At 52.9% G+C, this 19507-nt stretch overlaps 1 protein-coding gene across 2 annotated transcripts in view; it reads left to right on the forward strand.

The window, feature by feature from the left end:
* Nucleotides 1-19507, forward strand: part of CFLAR (CASP8 and FADD like apoptosis regulator) — a 384910-nt gene that overhangs the window by 106350 nt on the left and 259053 nt on the right. The window contains exon 1 of one of the 2 annotated variants that reach the window (XM_078680202.1): nucleotides 6195-6266. The exons of the other annotated variant lie outside the window; for it this stretch is intronic. The gene's annotated coding sequence lies outside the window, so the exon portion shown is untranslated. Of the gene's footprint in view, nucleotides 1-6194; nucleotides 6267-19507 lie in introns of those variants that run through there. 2 annotated transcript variants of the gene reach the window in all.

Here is a 19507-nt window from a genome sequence, read left to right on the forward strand (position 1 = left end):
TCTGGGTTTTAAGATTGATGTTGAACCATCTGTTGGCGTCATGAGAGCGACATGTTCTGATCCGTCTAAGGGGGGCAACTTGGTCACAAGCAGCAAGCAGCCAGCTGTTAATGGCGGCCACCTGAGAATTAGGAGAGCTGTCAGCCAAAACAGGAGATTAGGAAGCTAAAGAGCGACAGAGAGCAGGCAGATCCACTCGGTTCCAGTTTTGGGCCCAGGTGTTTTTGGGAAGGGAGGGAATATTGGCCGCCCCCAGGTCGAGAGAGAAAGAGATCAAAGAGTGGTCCGACCAGGCACAGGGGAGAACCGTAGGGGTAGAAATAGGCTGATTGGCGGACCAAACTTGGTCGAGGGTGTGGCCGTGAATGTGGGTAGGGAGAGAGATGTGAGAGGTAAAATTAATACAGTGGAGGGTGTCATTAAAGTCTTTCGACATGGGGTCCTCACGAGGATCACCAGGCCAGAAATTGAAATCTCCCAATAGTAATACCGCGGAATTATTGACCACAAGGGTGGGTAGCAGTTCCTGTATGACAGGGATAAAATGGGGCATTGCCTGGGGGGACCGGTAAAAAAGCGCACAGGTAAGAGGGATCGCAAGGTTAATAGAGCGGGCAACCAGACAGTCGACTGCTGCAATGGGGGGGTGGGGGAGAAGTTGGAACTGGAGGTTGGATTGGACTATCATGGCCACTCCACCGCCGGTCTTCCCCTCCGGATGATCGGCTCGAAGAACATAGTACGAGTCGGGAAGAGCAGCCAGGCCGTCCGGTAAAGAATCAGGAGTTAACCAGGTTTCGGTCAGGAACAAAAGATCGGGCTTAATAGTGTTCAAGAAGTCAAAGAGCTCTATTTGGTGTTTGACCGCAGAGCGGGTGTTGAGGAGGTAAGCAGTAGCCGTGGGGGGAGGACTTGCATGGGGCGGAGGTTGCAAGTAGGTAGGAGGTGATGCAGAAGTTTGTAAACCCAACGTGTGGGTTGGCGAGTTGGTGTGATTAGGTTGAGAAATGCCAAGAGTGTTAAGGCGAGCCAAGATGGAATTACTGATAGGCCATTCGCTGTTGCATGCTAGCAGTTGTGCAGGAGAGTAATAAAGGAAAGTAGCATAGTGAGGGGCCCCGCGTCCCGGTCTGGCGCGGACGGGCACAGACGGGCTTGCCTTTGACGCACCTTCGGCATAATAAACAACGTAAAGCAACACAGTAAGGAGTAAAGGAGTTTACCCCAACCTATCTACTATCTACCTACTGCACCAGTAAGTTATCTAGTTTACAAAAGAACTGGATTTTGCCTGTTATGATGATAATAAATATGGATTATTGGTCACCAGAGGTATGTGGTTATGACTATCTCAACATGCTCATGCTTTAGTGGTTAGTAAATAAAGGGTGCAGTTATATTGTGAAATAGTTGTACCCTTAAAGTAAGCTAAATCTCAAGATTTCTTTTAAAATATGCGTGGCTGCAAGAAGAAAAGCAAATGATCCAGTTCACCTTCATTCACCCCATGACCTCATTAGTGGTTTATCGAGGTCTCTGGCCGCAGCCTCTCCTTGGAATCCTTTGGCCTCTCCTTGGAATCCTTTGGCCTCATCCCCAATCCCAGGAGTTATATTATAAACTGGGCTCATGACATGTTGTCTCATGTTATGCATTGTGGATTCTTATAATAAATAAACATAATGGATATTGCATGCCCTTTAAAACTGAGGGAGTTATGGAAAAATATCCGTGTATCGGCTATTAGGATATGAAGACTGACCAGTTTTCCTGTGTGCAGGGCATAGTGTGGAATTAGTAAATGCACATTGTCGAAGAAGAACTTTGTCGAAGTTCTCTGCAACAGTTTAATTTAGCGCACCCTGTATGTTGCCGAAATATTTGTTTCTCACGAAGAAGATTTTATCTTCGAACATCATCTGGCAAACAATTACCAGCAAGGGAGCAGAGTCCCAACCAAAAAAACTCCGTTTTAATTCCCGTAGACAAACTACGTACCGACAACTATGTATATTCCGTGTGGTGTCTCATCATTTTGCCACCAGTGATGTGGGCCATTGGACCCAAGGATTGGGTTTATATACATATTTTCACATTCTGAGAAATTGTGGAAAGCCTTTTTTTAATACATTTTTACTTTCACTTTACAATTAAAAAGTAATATATTGAAGTGTGGATATTGCCCCTAAGGGACACTGGTTTATAATAATTAATCACTTGTGATTTCCTCCTTTATATGAATTTACAGTCCCCATCCCCATGTTTGTAGGGTTGTGCTACTTATATTGAGTGCATTTCAGGTGCAGTACCTGCCCAATTTTTTTTTTCTTTCAGAACTTTTTTATTTTCTGACGAAAACATACACCACAGGACCATTAGATACACAGCGTTAAGCCTACAACCCTATCCAGGGCCGGCCGCGTGTTTGGGTAGCATATGAACTTCGCTAGGGGTCTATGTGGGGGGCTAAGTGATACACATCGTTAAGCCTACCACCCACAAGGGGCCGGCAGCGTTCTATATTGCAGAGTGTGGCATATTCCGGTCCTGTGGGGAGGGTAGGCCCCCAGTGTCCACCTTCATTTCAAACAGGCAAGAAGCCCGAACTCAACAGTCGGCCCAACAGGGTCCAGGAACCCACAGAGTAGTGGAGAGAAGGGAGAGAAAGATAGGCGAAAAGAAATGAGCAAAGAGAGAAGAGGAGGGAAATCACAGGGAGAGCAAGAGTAATGCGCGCAGGGGATAGGGGGGCAGGATATTCAGGCCAACTCAATGTCGGCAGCGATGGGGTCGCAATGCAGGAAGGGAGCTATGGAAGCAGTCTGTTCGGGTCCGGAGGGATAACAGCATCTTCAAAAAGGCGCAGCATTCTTAATTTAGTGGGCATTTAGCAGGCATGTACAACAGTACAGAGGTATTTGATTAAAGGTTGCCAAACAGCCTTAAAGCGTGTATCGCGTGCCTGCAGCCGCGCTGTGAGGAGCATCGTGGCAACATGCCATAAACGCACAAACCAGGCTGCAATTGGAGGAGCCTCTGGTTTTTTCCAATTCAAGGCTATAAGCTGCTTGGCTGATCCTAACATTTGAAGCGCCAAAGTCCAATCGCTCCTGGTGAGCGCCTTTAGGCCAGCAGGTTTAATGGCTAGTAAGATCGCGCTCGTGGCTTAAGGCAAAGGGAACCCCAGCACCTCCCTGATGTGGCTAAGGACCTCTTCCCAGAATAGAGTCCGCAACTGGCATGCCCACCAGATTTGAATAAAGTCCCCCGATGCGGACCGGCATCTCCAGCACAAGGGGGAAGATGTGGGGAACATATTGTGAAGACATTGGGGCGTGTAATACCACTGGGTCATGAGCTTATAGGCATTCACCCGCTGCGGGATGCTACGGTACACTTTGGGGATGTCCTGCCTTGGACATCTCCCCTGCGCAGTGGAGTAGGCTGTGTCCGACATTGCTTGCCATTTGCTTTGATGGGGTTGAAGGGCAACATCTGTGGATGTTGCAGAATCTGGTAGATCCGGGCGATAAGCCCTTTTGATGCAACGGGATATCGGGCTAGGGGGTGAAAGCCCGCGTGGCTGCCTGGTGCATTCCGTCCTCAGACACCCAATGTCTCAACTGGGCATATTGTAGCCCTGCTGTCAAAGGGACTTGAAATTCCCTACATTGAGCAAAGGATTTAAGCGCACCCCCCTCGAACAGGTCCGTAATCACCCTGCAGTCCCCTTGCGTCCATTTGGTAAAGGCCCGCATGCGATATGCCGGTGGGAAGGATGGATTCCCCTCTATCGGGGTATGCAGCGAAGGAAATGTCGTGTGGCCTCTGCGCACAGCTACTTTATCCCATATGTCCAGGACCAGCGTCCTTGTGGGTATCGCAACATAGGCGCTCTTAGAACGCGCAGCCCGATGGTGCCATACAAGGTCCCAGATGGTGCGCCCCGCCACTGCCCGGTCCATGTGCAGCCATCCCTTCTCACTCTCTGTTACCCCCCATTCCACCACAAACCGGAGATGCGAGGCCCTGTAGTAGTCCACCCCTATCTCTAGGCGCCATCAGGAGCTTCTGGGAAAACCGGGGTCCCTTCCCGCCCCATATAACATTTGTGAGGTCGCGCTGGAGGCTTCGTACACAACGCAGCGGAATGGGCGTGGGGAGGCATTGGAAGAGATATAAGATTTTGGGGAGGACCGACATCTTGACGGCGTTGAGCCTGCCCAGCCACGACAGCACCAGTGGCTGCTACCTCCGCAAGTCCTCGAGCACCGACCTGCGAAGGTCCCGCCAATTCTCTTGTGTCCACGTGTCAAGAGAGGGGGTCACTTGGAGGACGAGGTAGCGAATGGACTGGGAAACCCATTGGTATGGCGCCAGGCTCTCTAGAAGGGGAATCTCCTCCTTTGGAATGGTGAGATTGAGAGCCCAGAACTTGCTGTGATTGATTTTGAGGCCGGGGGCCCGTTCAAAAAGGCACAGCGCTGTATGGAGGGCCGGGAAGGACTCCCGGGGGCGTGTTAGGGTGAGGATAAGATCATCCGCGAACAACGCCACCTTATTCTCACGTCCCCCAATGGGGATGCCATGTATATCAGGCGCCTGACAAATCATCTCCGCCAGCGGTTCAACCACTAGGGCAAATAATAAAAGCAAGAGGGGACACCCTTGCCTAGTACCCCTATTAATCGCGACCGGCTCCGTGAGCTGCCCGTTGATCCGGATCCTAGCCTGTGGGGCAAGATATGGCGCCATGATCCGAGCTATCATGTTCTGGCCTAACCCAACCCTACAGAGAACCACATGCAGGAAGGTCCAGTCCACCCGGTCGAACGCCTTCACCGCATCTAGCGATAGGCCGGCCGGGAACCCCCAGTGATGCGCCTTTCCCACTAGGTGTGCTATTTTACGCACATTGTCCGCTCCCTGCCGATTGCGAATAAAGCAGACCTGATCCACCAAGCCCGGCATATAGGGGTCCAAGAGTTTGGTGTAGATTTTAAAGTTAGTGTTTAGTAGGGCAATGGGGCGGTACGACGCACACTGCGCGGGATCTTTCCCCGGCTTCAAGATCAACGCTATCTCCGCCATAACCATATCCGGGGATGTTCCCTCTATGTCAGTAAACAAGTTATATAGCCTTAAAAGATAAGGCCAAAGCTGCGACTGGAACATACCATAGAAAGATAAGGGCAGACCATCCGGTCCCGGAGTCTTCCCAAGGGGAAGGTCCCTCATAGCTGCTGTTACCTCTTTTTGGGTGACTGGGCCTTCCAGGGTCTTCGCGTGGTGCGGGTGCAGCGTCGTCCCCGTATATTTGCTCAGAACGTCCGCCACTACATCCGGGGACGGCGGCTCCTCCGCATACAGTGTAGAATAATAGGCCCGGAACGCCTCGCGTTTGTCCCTCTCCAGGGTGGCCCTTGTCCCGTCCGGGAGCTGGACATTCGCTATATGAGCCTTGGCTGCACACGCCCGCAGCCTCCCCGCCAGCAGTTTGCCCCTCATGGTACTTCTGTTTCAAGGCCAGCAGAGATTTTTCCGATCTGTTAGTACCTGCCCAATTTTGAAGCACTTAGAAAACAGACTGAGCAGTAGTGTAAAGTGTTCGAATAAAAGTTGGTCTTATAATGGTCGAATCTTACCTACGTCATTCTGTTGAGTCCTTATTGGGTGAAGGCAGTATCATTTCACTGCTGTATTATTTACTGATGGACTATATCTGCCCATATCTCTTTTCACAATAACCTGTGTGAGTATGAGGCCATGTGGCAAGATGTTTGCTATATATCCTGTTTGGTGCATTAATCTCTACATTTTCTAGAGTTTGTACCTGAATCAGAATTCCTAATATTGCACAAAGTTTGCACTATTTTCTCCGCAAGAATAACAAGAAAGAGTGTATGCGGATGGGGGGGAGCAAGGGGGCACATTGGTCAGTTTCGCTGCTTGTAATAGGGATAACCCTCCCCATCCCTAAGTGCAGAACTCGGAATGGAAGTGTAAACGCAGTTAATTGTATCTACCTGATGCGGGATTACCAACCCCATAACCGGGCCACCCACAGTCAGGTTCTTGGTGCGATCCCACGGTCTGTTATTATGGGTGGCACACAGTCCTCTCTTTCACAACAGCCAGTGAGGGAGGTGGCGCCTGGGAGGAAACTTCCATGATGTCACCACAACAAATCACTCTTTGACTTCATGCATCGCAGGGCAGCCTGGCACCGATTTCATCAGCTGAGAACGAAACTGAGAGGAGAAAAAGTAAGCTTCCAATATTTCCATCGCTTCTCCTTCATTTAACTTTGTTTATTTCCTAGTACGCCTGTCTTTTATCTTCAGCTTGCTGCTTCTGTCCAAGCATCTTGTCTTCCTCGTACTGATCCTCTGCGTCTGTCTGTCGCTAGCGTCCGCTCTCTCCAGTCCTTTGCTTGTTTTCACCTAGCCCCTCCTCTTTCTTCGCCTGCCCATCTTCCTCTGTTGGATGCCAATGTGCATTCTCTTCCTCGCTCCATAGCTCTTCTCTTTATTATTTTTCTTCCTCCCCTTTCACCACTGTCTCCCCTGTATGCTTGTAACACTAGTTTCTCTCAATCTGACCTTCAGACTCCTTTGTCTCTCTCTCTCTCTCTCTCTCTTTCTCTCTGTCGCGCTCTCTTTCTCCCCCCCCCCCCCCCCCACCGGCCTCCATATCTTGCATCTCCCCATCTCTTTCCTTCAGTTACACCGTTTTTTTCACCTAAAGTTGCAGATTGCTTTTCCCTCTGGGTGCCTCTGCTTCTCCCCAACTGATCCTCTGAAGCCTTCAACTCTGCCAGGTGCGTGTGGCTCTGTCCGTGCTGATAACTCTGCCTGTTGCTCTGCCTGTTGCGTGTGGTTCTGCCTGTTGCGTGTGGTTCTGCCTGTTGCGTGTGGTTCTGCCTGTTGCGTGTGGCTCTGCCTGGTGCCTGTGGCTCTGCCTGGTGCCTGTGGCTCTGCCTGTTGCGTGTAGCTCTGCCTGGTGCCGGTGACTCTGCCTGGTGCCGGTGACTCTGCCTGGTGCCGGTGACTCTGCCTGGTGCCGGTGACTCTGCCTGGTGCCGCTGACTCTGCCTGTTGCGTGTAGCTCTGCCTGGTGCCGGTGACTCTGCCTGGTGCCGGTGACTCTTCCTGGTGCCTGTGGCTCTTCCTGGTGCCTGTTGCTCTTCCTGGTGCGTGTGGCTCTGCCTGGTGCGTGTGGCTCTGCCTGGTGCGTGTGGCTCTGCCTGGTACGTGTGGCTCTGCCTATTGCGTGTAGCGCTGCCAGGTTCCGGTGACTCTGCCTGGTGCCGGTGACTCTGCCTGGTGCCGGTGACTCTGTCTGGTGCCGGTGACTCTGTCTGGTGCCGGTGACTCTGTCTGGTGCCGGTGACTCTGTCTGGTGCCGGTGACTCTGTCTGGTGCCGGTGACTCTGCCTGGTGCCGGTGACTCTGCCTGGTGCCGGTGACTCTGCCTGGTGCCGGTGACTCTGCCTGGTGCCGGTGACTCTGCCTGGTGCCGGTGACTCTGCCTGGTGCCGGTGACTCTGCCTGGTGCCGGTGACTCTGCCTGGTGCCTGTGGCTCTGCCTGGTGCCTGTGGCTCTGCCTGGTGCGTGTGACTCTGCCTGGTGCGTGTAGCTCTGCCTGGTGCCTGTGGCTCTGCCTGGTGCCTGTGGCTTTTCCTGGTGCGTGTAGCTCTGCCTGGTGCGTGTAGCTCTGCCTGGTGCCTGTGGCTCTGCCTGGTGCCTGTGGCTCTGCCTGGTGCCTGTGGCTCTGCCTGGTGCCGGTGACTCTGCCTGGTGCTTGTGGCTCTGCCTGTTGTGTGTAGCTCTGCCAGTTGCCAGTGACTCTGCCTGGTGCCGGTGACTCTGCCTGGTGCCAGTGACTCTGCCTGGTGCCAGTGACTCTGCCTGGTGCCAGTGGCTCTGCCTGGTGCCAGTGGCTCTGCCTGGTGCGTGTGGCTCTGCCTGGTGCGTGTGGCTCTGCCTGGTGCGTGTGGCTCTGCCTGGTGCGTGTAGCTCTGCCTGGTGCGTGTAGCTCTGCCTGGTGCGTGTAGCTCTGCCTGGTGAGTGTGGCTCTGCCTGGTACATGTGGCTCTGCCTGGTGCGTGTGGCTCTGCTTGTTGCGTGTAGCTCTGCAAGGTGCCGGCGACCTGCCTGGTGCCGGTGACTCTGCCTGGTGCCGGTGACTCTGCCTGGTGCCAGCGGCTCTTCCTGGTGCCTGTGGCTCTTCCTGGTGCCTGTGGCTCTTCCTGGTGCCTGTGGCTCTTCCTGGTGCATGTAGCTCTGCCTGGTGCGTGTAGCTCTGCCTGGTGCCTTTGGCTCTGCCTGGTGCGTGTGGCTCTGCCTGGTGCCGGTGACTCTGCCTGGTGCCGGTGACTCTGCCTGGTGCCGGTGACTCTGCCTGGTGCCGGTGACTCTGCCTGGTGTTTGTGGCTCTGCCTGATACGTGTGGCTCTGCCTGTTGTGTGTAGCTCTGCCAGTTGCCGGTGACTCTGCCTGGTGCCGGTGACTCTTCCTGGTGCCGGTGACTCTTCCTGGTGCCGGTGACTCTTCCTGGTGCCGGTGACTCTTCCTGGTGCCGGTGACTCTTCCTGGTGCCGGTGACTCTTCCTGGTGCCGGTGGTTCTTCCTGGTGCGTGTGGCTCTGCCTGGTGCGTGTGGCTCTGCTTGTTGCGTGTAGCTCTGCTTGTTGCGTGTAGCTCTGCCAGGTGCCGGTGACTCTGCCAGGTGCCGGTGACTCTGCCTGTTGTGTGTGGCTCTGCCTGTTGTGTGTAGCTCTGCCAGGTGCCAGTGACCCTGCCTGGTGCTTGTGGCTGCCTGGTGCGTTTGGCCCTGCCAGGTGCGTGTGACCCTGCCAGGTGCGTGTGACCCTGCCAGGTGCGTGTGACCCTGCCAGGTGCGTGTGACCCTGCCAGGTGCGTGTGACCCTGCCAGGTGTGTGTGACCCTGCCAGGTGCGTGTGACCCTGCCAGGTGCGTGTGGCTCTGCCTGGTGCGTGTGGCTCTGCCCGGTGCCTGTAGCTCTGCCCGGTGCCTGTAGCTCTGCCCGGTGCGTGTAGCTCTGCCCGGTGCGTGTGGCCCTGCCTGGTGCCGGTGGCTCTGCCTGGTGCCGGTGGCTCTGCCTGGTGCCGGTGGCACTGCCTGGTGCCGGTGGCTCTGCCTGGTGCCGGTGGCTCTGCCTGGTGCGTGTAGCTCTGCCTGGTGCCGGTGACTCTGCCTGGTGCCGGTGACTCTGCCTGGTGCCGGTGACTCTGCCTGGTGCCGGTGACTCTGCCTGGTGCCGGTGACTCTGCCTGTTGCGTGTAGCTCTGCCTGGTGCCGGTGACTCTGCCTGGTGCCGGTGACTCTTCCTGGTGCCTGTGGCTCTTCCTGGTGCCTGTTGCTCTTCCTGGTGCGTGTGGCTCTGCCTGGTGCGTGTGGCTCTGCCTGGTGCGTGTGGCTCTGCCTGGTACGTGTGGCTCTGCCTATTGCGTGTAGCGCTGCCAGGTTCCGGTGACTCTGCCTGGTGCCGGTGACTCTGCCTGGTGCCGGTGACTCTGTCTGGTGCCGGTGACTCTGTCTGGTGCCGGTGACTCTGTCTGGTGCCGGTGACTCTGTCTGGTGCCGGTGACTCTGCCTGGTGCCGGTGACTCTGCCTGGTGCCGGTGACTCTGCCTGGTGCCGGTGACTCTGCCTGGTGCCGGTGACTCTGCCTGGTGCGTGTAGCTCTGCCTGGTGCCTGTGGCTCTGCCTGGTGCCTGTGGCTCTGCCTGGTGCCTGTGGCTCTGCCTGGTGCGTGTGACTCTGCCTGGTGCGTGTAGCTCTGCCTGGTGCCTGTGGCTCTGCCTGGTGCCTGTGGCTTTTCCTGGTGCGTGTAGCTCTGCCTGGTGCGTGTAGCTCTGCCTGGTGCCTGTGGCTCTGCCTGGTGCCTGTGGCTCTGCCTGGTGCCTGTGGCTCTGCCTGGTGCCGGTGACTCTGCCTGGTGCTTGTGGCTCTGCCTGTTGTGTGTAGCTCTGCCAGTTGCCAGTGACTCTGCCTGGTGCCGGTGACTCTGCCTGGTGCCAGTGACTCTGCCTGGTGCCAGTGACTCTGCCTGGTGCCAGTGGCTCTGCCTGGTGCCAGTGGCTCTGCCTGGTGCGTGTGGCTCTGCCTGGTGCGTGTGGCTCTGCCTGGTGCGTGTGGCTCTGCCTGGTGCGTGTAGCTCTGCCTGGTGCGTGTAGCTCTGCCTGGTGCGTGTAGCTCTGCCTGGTGAGTGTGGCTCTGCCTGGTACATGTGGCTCTGCCTGGTGCGTGTGGCTCTGCTTGTTGCGTGTAGCTCTGCAAGGTGCCGGCGACCTGCCTGGTGCCGGTGACTCTGCCTGGTGCCGATGACTCTGCCTGGTGCCAGCGGCTCTTCCTGGTGCCTGTGGCTCTTCCTGGTGCCTGTGGCTCTTCCTGGTGCCTGTGGCTCTTCCTGGTGCATGTAGCTCTGCCTGGTGCGTGTAGCTCTGCCTGGTGCCTTTGGCTCTGCCTGGTGCGTGTGGCTCTGCCTGGTACCGGTGACTCTGCCTGGTGCCGGTGACTCTGCCTGGTGCCGGTGACTCTGCCTGGTGCCGGTGACTCTGCCTGGTGTTTGTGGCTCTGCCTGATACGTGTGGCTCTGCCTGTTGTGTGTAGCTCTGCCAGTTGCCGGTGACTCTGCCTGGTGCCGGTGACTCTTCCTGGTGCCGGTGACTCTTCCTGGTGCCGGTGACTCTTCCTGGTGCCGGTGGTTCTTCCTGGTGCCGGTGACTCTTCCTGGTGCCGGTGGTTCTTCCTGGTGCGTGTGGCTCTGCCTGGTGCGTGTGGCTCTGCTTGTTGCGTGTAGCTCTGCTTGTTGCGTGTAGCTCTGCCAGGTGCCGGTGACTCTGCCAGGTGCCGGTGACTCTGCCTGTTGTGTGTGGCTCTGCCTGTTGTGTGTAGCTCTGCCAGGTGCCAGTGACCCTGCCTGGTGCTTGTGGCTGCCTGGTGCGTTTGGCCCTGCCAGGTGCGTGTGACCCTGCCAGGTGCGTGTGACCCTGCCAGGTGCGTGTGACCCTGCCAGGTGCGTGTGACCCTGCCAGGTGCGTGTGACCCTGCCAGGTGTGTGTGACCCTGCCAGGTGCGTGTGACCCTGCCAGGTGCGTGTGGCTCTGCCTGGTGCGTGTGGCTCTGCCCGGTGCCTGTAGCTCTGCCCGGTGCCTGTAGCTCTGCCCGGTGCGTGTGGCCCTGCCTGGTGCCGGTGGCTCTGCCTGGTGCCGGTGGCTCTGCCTGGTGCCGGTGGCACTGCCTGGTGCCGGTGGCTCTGCCTGGTGCCGGTGGCTCTGCCTGGTGCCGGTGGCTCTGCCTGGTGCCGGTGGCTCTGCCTGGTGCCGGTGGCTCTGTCCGGTGCCGGTGGCTCTGTCCGGTGCCGGTGGCTCTGTCCGGTGCCGGTGGCTCTGTCTGGTGCCGGTGGCTCTGCCTTCTTTCATTATTTCAACTTCATGCACAGTCCAGCAACAAAAAACAAGAAAAGAGCACAACTCTGGTGCTCACTTGCAGCATGCACACTACCCATGGAGGCCATTTAATAGATCTATTTTTCAATCCATGACACTCCTATGAAATAGTATGCGACTCACCCAGAAAAGTGCTTCAGCACCTGCTAGGGCCTAAGAAGTGCTACATAAATGTAACTACAATACATTATGAAGGACAGGGCAGTTTAAATGATGGCATACTAGACAATCAAGAAAGTCCTAGCACCTTCTAAGGCTGCGATAAAAAACCAAGCACTATTATACAGCTGCACCTGTAGAGGGGTCAGGCTCCTCTCACAACTTAGTTGACAAAACACGTCTTGCACAGGGTATGACTGAGAAAGCCTGTGCTACACCACAGGCCATCGGTAGGTCAGATCAAACCTCAGTCCTTTGGCAGCGACACAGCACTCCAGCAGCCCCACTCCTGGAACTAAACAAATGTAGGGGTTAACTCTGAGAAAAAGGAAGACCAGTAGACCAGAGATGAGAGTAGATGAAGGTTTTTATTCTTCATAGGCACCGGACCCAGAAACTGGCCATCCCCCTGTCCTGGAATCAGTAGGCAACTGACAGAAACCCCCTGCTCCAAAACCTCCCAACATTCTCAAAAAACTATCCCCTTTCAAAAATACACGAGTTCAGAGGAAACATTGGAATAAAGAATGTACACCAAATTATGCATCTAAAGCAGCAACATAACATATAAAGTATAATAAAGCATGCGAAAAATTAAGTAACACCTACAAACTACATCAGGGCTTATTGCATGCCATGGCTTGGATTGTCACAAGAGTATGCCATCTTTCTCATTACAACAGACTTAGAATTTGAAAGGGCTCTGTTTATGTTAAGTCCCTCCAATGGCTTTGTTTATGTATAGGCCATATTTAGGTCCTTGTCTTTTTTTAAATTATTTTTATTAAACAACAAAATTTCGACATTCATTATCACAATCGATGGGTAAATCACAGTCCACAGTGATATTCACATATATCACTGGTTTCTCATAATGCCAGGGCTCGAAAAATCCACTAGACTGCTCGCATATGCGAGCTAAATTTAACGAGGGCGCGCTGTTTTTAGGTCCTACTCACAATTTCTGGCGAGTAGGAAGACAAACTAACTTTTTTTCCTCTGTCTCTGAAAACGGAGCAAATGTGACAAGATGTAAAGGCATTTATATTGCTCACAAAGTTAATGAGCAATAAAGATGCCTTTAAATCTTATCTTGTCACATTTGCTCCGCTTTCAGAGATGGAGGTCAAGTGGGTTGATGTTAGGTCGAGGAGATTTTTCAAGGTACTAGACCTGCAGGACTAGTACCATTTTCTGGATTTTTCGAGCCCTGAATGCATAACTGATTGGATGACAAGCGTTATGACACAGTGGGATCTTCTAAAGCTGGGACAGTTGGGGAGGACACATATATTACAACGATACTCATTCCACTTGCTCCATATATCATTCCATTTTTTGGGGCATCCTCTCGCAACCTACAGTTTTTTTACCTAAGCACGCACCAATCCATATCGGCATTCCATTCCTCCACTTTGGGTTGGGTCCCAGCCCCCCACAGCCTAGCCAGGTTTCTCCTGGTTGTCATCAGGCCCAATGGAACCCATATATGGTTTTTCCTGTTTAAGTCTGTGGGTTCCCAGATGTGCAGGAGACACCTTTTCGCCGCTATTCCTATCGATATGCCTAGAACATCTCTAAAACAGTTGTACACCCCCCTCCAAAATCTCTGGATGTACATGCATTCCCACAAGATATGCAGAAACATGCCAACCTGACCAAATTGCCTCCCCACAGGCCCTTGTCCACCCTGCCCATGCTGATGAGACGAGACCCCGTGACGTAAATTCTATGGAGGATTTTCAGTTGGACCAGACGCAGTCTGGAGGAGATTGCTACTTCTCGCGGGGAGGCGACTGCCTTTTTCCACTCTTCATCGTCGAGCTCCAACCCATCTCTCTCCCAGCGCTCCCGGATCAGTTTTAGGGGGTCTGGTGCATTATTAACCAATTTCTTATATGTCAGTGACACCGCTTTTATTTGGAGGTATCCATCAAGCAACCTATCCTCCAACTGTGAGGATTCCGGGGGAGACCCTCCACCTCTTTGAAATATTTCGCTGGGACCAGGTCTGGGAAATTTTGGAGCGCATGGAGAAAGCGTGGTAGGGATATCATCTTGAAAAGCGCAGCCTTTCCCAACAACGGAAGGGGGAGGGTCCTTTAGTTGGCCACATCCCGCTCTAACCTGTGGAGTGGGGGGGAGAAGATTACGTTCATAACTAAACTTTGGGTCCAGTGTGATAAAGATTCCCAGATATCTGAATCCCTCTTTTGCTACTTGCATGGGACACCCTCTGGGCAGGGGAGGGGGCTCACCACTGAGGACATACATTAGGGATTTACCCCAATTGATTGTGTATCCAGAGCATTTCCCAAAGCTGGTGAAAATGTTGAGAACTCTACGTAGTGACACCCTGGGGAAGCGAGATAACGCAAATGTCGTCCGCATAGAGAGAGATGCGCCCCTCCCATGATTCAGCCCTCTTCAGTCCCCTGATTACTGGGTCTCTAGGAATCCACTCCACCAATGGCTCCAGGGGGAGAGCAAAAAGCAGACGGGACAGCGAACAACCCTGTTGAGTCCCACGACCCAGCGTGAACACTCCTGATTTCTTATTATTAACTACCACCTGTGCCAAGGGTTCTGCATACAGAAAGCGCACCCACCCAATAACGCGGGCCCAAACCCCATCTTAGCCAGGAGAGCGAACAGATACGGCCACTCTATGGTGTCAAAGGCCATCATAGCGTCAAGCAAGACCACGATTGCCGCTTCCTGGATCGTGCCTTGGCACCTCATCACTCCATGCAGCCGCCTCAGGTTCAGTACCGTGTTTTGCTGTGAGGCATGAAGCCCGATTGATCCAGGTGTACCAGCTTACCTATTTCCTGGACCAGACTTCTGGCTAGTCGTTTTGCAAGAATTTTTGTCTCAGCATTCAATAAGGATATGGGCCTATAGGATGATCATGTATTCCCGGGTTTGCCTGTTTTGGGTATGGTGATAAGTGTGGCTAATCTTTGATCCCATGGGAGCAGTCCCAATTCACGGCTTTTAGTAAATATGCTCTTCAAACTACGGGGCTATTATGTCCGGCTTCAGCTTGTCGAGCTCGATTGGCAGCCCATTGGGACCCATAGCTTTACCTAATTGGAGATTTCTCATTGCTTGGGCAACTTCGTCGGTAGTAAAATCACTGTCTAACATGTCTCTTTCCTCTGTCCTGCACTGGAAGCTTTATGTCTGCAAGCAGGGCTCATGAATCTTCCTCCGTAGAAGAGGAGCTCACCTGATAGACAGAGCGATAATAGTCCGCAAACTCATTAGTGATCTCTTGCGGGTCTGTGAGAACTGCCCCTGACCCCCTAGTCTTTCTGTGGGGTGTCTTGAATTTAAACATCATTGAGGGCATGGATGGCATGGGATTGTGGTGATTTTTATGTGTTTTTCAATTTTTTGGGGTGTTGTTGGGGACTGGCCATGTGGGTGGTGGCCATTTTGAGGGCTGGTACAGGCGGGGCCTGGCCATGTGCTGGGGGTCAAGGGGCCATTTTGAAGGCAGGCAGTGTACTCAGGCCTGCACCCACTTTGCCTTGCTTTCATCCATTATGCCCAGGGGTACTCACTCAGTGGTGCATGGACCAAGTCTTTCTGTGGGGTGTTTTGAATGTAAACATCATTGAGGGCATGGATGGCATTGGATTGTGGTGATTTTATATTTGTTTTTTGACTTTTTGGGGTCTTGTTCATTAATCAATTCTGGTACTAGTCTGCTCGCCAGTTTCTTTTTGTCTAGCCACGACAGTAACTTTCCGGTCTTAGCCCCGAAGTCATAAAACCTACCCTCCGTATCTCTGCGCAATGACTTGGCCATGTCAGTTGCAATGGGTTTGTATTCATCTCTTTGAAGCTTCAAGGCATGAAGTGTTTCTTGTGCCACTGGTTCTTCGCATTCTTCCCCCAGGAGGAGGATTTCATTTTCCAAATGAGTTAGGTCTTTCGACTTTTCTTTTTGTACCCCGGCTATAAGTGAGATTGCATGCCCCCGTACTCCCGTCTTAAAGGCTTTCCACACGGTTTTAGAGGACTGCACTGAGTCCCTATTATCTAGAAAGTAATTTTAAATATTCGTACCCAGCTTGTCTTTCTTCATGGGTTCCGAAAATACCACAGGTTAATAGGCGCTATTCTCCCTACCTTCTTTTCCCCCAGTACCACCTCTGCCCGTAACGAGGAATGATCAGTTATATCTTGAGCGAGATGCCGAATTTACCTAATATTCCCAACTTGGGACGTCGGTGTTAGCAGATAATCTATGCGAGATAAACTATTGTGTGCCCCACAATGAAAGGTGTGTTGGATACTTTACGGGTGGTATACTCTCCAAGTGTATACTAGGCTCAGCGCATCCAGGAAATATGGGAGCCATCTTTGTTCCAGTCTATAGTACAGGGGGACTACGGTCGAGGGTGCCAGATACCACAGAATTAAAATCACCTCCCATGACCAAGCGGCCCACAGGGTAAGATAGTAAGATTGCAATGCTCTGTTGTTTTCGGACAATGAGAGTGCCATTAACAAACTTCAAGTGGTGCAGAACACCGCTGCTCGACTCACAAGCAACGTCCCATTTAGAACACCCTCCGGACCTCTTCTCAAACAGCTTCATTGGCTTCCCATAAAGAAAAGGTTAAACTTCAGAATAGGCTGCATTATCTATAAGACCTGTAATGGCAAGGGCCATTAAATTCCAACAAACCTTCCAGACCAACAAATTCTCTCCCTATACAGTTACACGCAATCTCAGGTCCAGCAGTGAGCATTTGCTAGCTGTTTCTAGAATCAAAAAAGCTTGTAGTGGTGGCAAATCTTTTTGTTATCTTGCCCCCAGATTCTGGAATGGTTTGCCTTCTTTGCTACATTTGGGACAGAATTTGGCTCAATTTAGAAAAATGTTAAAAACCCACCTCTTCTAAAAAAAAATTTGTCCCTGAATTCTGATGCTTTTCCGTCTGAAGCGCCGAGATACCCTCATGGGTGATTCAGCGCTATACAAATAAATAAATATCAAATAAGGCTCTACCTAGATCCTGGAAGGTTTGTCCCTGTAGCCGCTGTGGGACATATACTGATACTAACGTTAGCGTCTACCCTTCCCGCTACCCGGAAATCACTACATATCTACACTTCTCATCTGTCCAAATGTGTTGAATTGACAGCGGGAAGGAGTTTTTCAACATTATGCCCACACCCCTGGAGCCCGTGCTAAAACCAGAATGCGCTGCCATTCGGTAGCCCCACCTACTCATGGCTTTACAGGAGTTGCCAACTAAGTGCGTCCCCCGAGGGAGCATCACACCTGGGGCAGCTTAACAAATTGCAATACAATACTGCATTTTAACTTGTCCCCTAGTCCGTTCACATTTCAATTTAGGAGCTTAAAGCCCTTATCCCCTTGTGTCCCCATTTGTGCAGTCATGATGTTCGAATCCCATCCCTTTCCCAGCAATCTTCAATGTCGCTTTCTCTGAGTTAACATAACACACAACCCAACCCCAACTACCCTCCTCCCTGCTCCCCTGCACTCTGGGCCTAGAATTGCCCATGAATCAAACTATGCACAGTGCCTGTCCCTCTAACTTGTACTAAAAGTAGAATATACTGGGGGGGGTGGTAACTCCGCCTTCCCAACCCCTTCCAAGGGAAAACATTGTGCCCTGTCGGGGGGAGGGTGGCAACATAGCACCTGCAAAGATACAATAGACATTCAACGTTGTTGTCCAAACCATTGTCTGCCATAGACATTCTGCCCCAGTTTGTTCCAACTCGTTGCTTGATTAAGCGTTCAGGGCTGATTCCTGGCTCTGTGTCTCCTCCATACAGAAATAACTGTTGTATCGTCTAAGTCTGTTACTTAGCGAGCGTTGTGTTCACCTGCTCCTCTCCTACCCTCCAGCTAATCTGCAGCCGCCTCAGGGGCATCAAAAAACGTACCCTGTCGTCTGCTTCGACGCGGAGTCGGGCCGGGAGTAGCATAGCATACTTGAGTCCCTTGTCTCAAAGCTTCTTTTTCACCTCCAGAAATGACCGTCGGTGGCACTGAACATTTAAGGTAAAATCCGGAAAAAAGGAGCTCTCTGAGTTCTCGTACCTCAGAGGGGGGCCACCCCAGAGGCCTGGAGAATAACCTCTCTATCCCTGAAATTCAAGTCTCTCCAAAATTGGACGGGGAGGGGCTCCTGGTTTTGGCCGTCCTCCAGGGACTCTATGCATTTTTTCTACCACGAACATTTTTTCAACCCCTCAGGCTGAAGGAGTTTAATGAGTTCCTCCACAAAGAGATCCGCAGCAGAGCCCACTGCCATCTCCAGCAGGCTAATGATCCTTACGTTATCCCGCCTTGTACGACCTTCATTGTCATCAAGTTTATCCTCTGCGAACTTACGGAAAGCTTGTACGTCTTTATTGTCCTGCTGCATTTGCGTAGAGTCTCCCATCAGACTAGAGGTGACTATTGCCTTTTGTTTCACATTCTCCCCTATTTTAGTCAGATCAGCCCTGATCAGTGTCACTTCAGACGTGATAGTATGTATCCTTTGTTCCAGGGATGAGCGCTCTCCAGAAATGGCGTCAATGACGTCCTTTAGTGTTGAGCCCTGTGCCTCCCCCTCCAGGCTGGTCGTCTGCCTCCCCTTATCACTAGGTTCTGGGCCCAGCTGCTTCGGTACCGTATACTTGTCGAGCTTTGGCTGCTGTGACACTTTCAGGCCTTTAGACCACAACATTTTCGCCCAGGTTTGTCTAGATCAGCGTTTCTTTTAACATACGACTGCTGTAAGACTCTTCTGCATGCCCCCCTCCCTTCTACTCCATGTTCCTCTCCTAAAGTGTATCTGACTTTTTAACAACCTCATCTTTGTTGAGCCACCAACACTCTAGTACTCTAACTGCAAACTTCAAACGCCCACAAGCAACCCCCCCCAATAGTGCCATGCTATCATCAACATGCTGCGCGAGCAAAGGCAGTGTAAGCTAACAACATCCCTCATCACTCATCTGCCCCTAAACTCTGTATTTCAGAACCCTCCTACAATTTATGCTAAATGTCCACGGAGCAATGCCACACTGCCCCTCCCTCTAGTCAACGCACACGCAGGACAGGAGATATGCACGTGCTCTCGCACAACACCAACACCATTTTAAAATGCGCATCGGCGTGCTCCTGTTGCCACCTCCCTCGGGCCAAGCCTCGTTGCTGCTTACCATGACTGCACCTCCCCATTCTTCTGTGCGCTGCATTCAGTCGACACTCTCCCGATCGCTACTACGACAGGAGATGTGTACGCGTGCGTCCGCCGGCATCTCGCGTCTCTTCCGTCTTGTTACAGTGTGCGCATGACGCGCTTTCATTTTCTCTCCCTCCCCCCATCGGCTCCAGATCATCTCGCTCAGAGATGCAGAGGCTGAAAGCTGGCAGGCAGCGTCTGGTGCGGAGGTAGGCTGGGTGCCAGGCTGGGGTAGTCATCAAAACACTTGGGGGCCCATTAGGATGGCGGGCGGATTGCCCCTGCCAGGCCAGCGGTGGTCACCGCCGGCCTGGCGGGGGCAATCCGCCCGCCATCCGCTCCGGAATTACGCCCCGCCATATTAGTATGGCTGGGGGGTCAGCGGCGGACGGAAAGACCGTCCACCGGACCGGGTCGGAAAATTGTTTATATGGTGGCGGTGTCTATCAGACACCGCCATCCATATTAGCATGGGCTTTAAACAATGCCTTTGCCGCCACAGAAAGGCATGCGGAGACTCCCTGCAGGGGGCCGTTGCGGGCCCCCAGGGACTCCGGGGAGGTGGGGGGTGCACATGGTGCCTTCCTGCCATTGTGGCGGGCGGTGCTGAGTGCACCGCCCGCCACAATGGTAGGAATGCAGG

The sequence above is a fragment of the Lissotriton helveticus genome, chromosome 3_1 (assembly GCF_964261635.1).
Source record: "Lissotriton helveticus chromosome 3_1, aLisHel1.1, whole genome shotgun sequence".
Classification (NCBI taxonomy): Eukaryota; Metazoa; Chordata; class Amphibia; order Caudata; family Salamandridae; genus Lissotriton; species Lissotriton helveticus.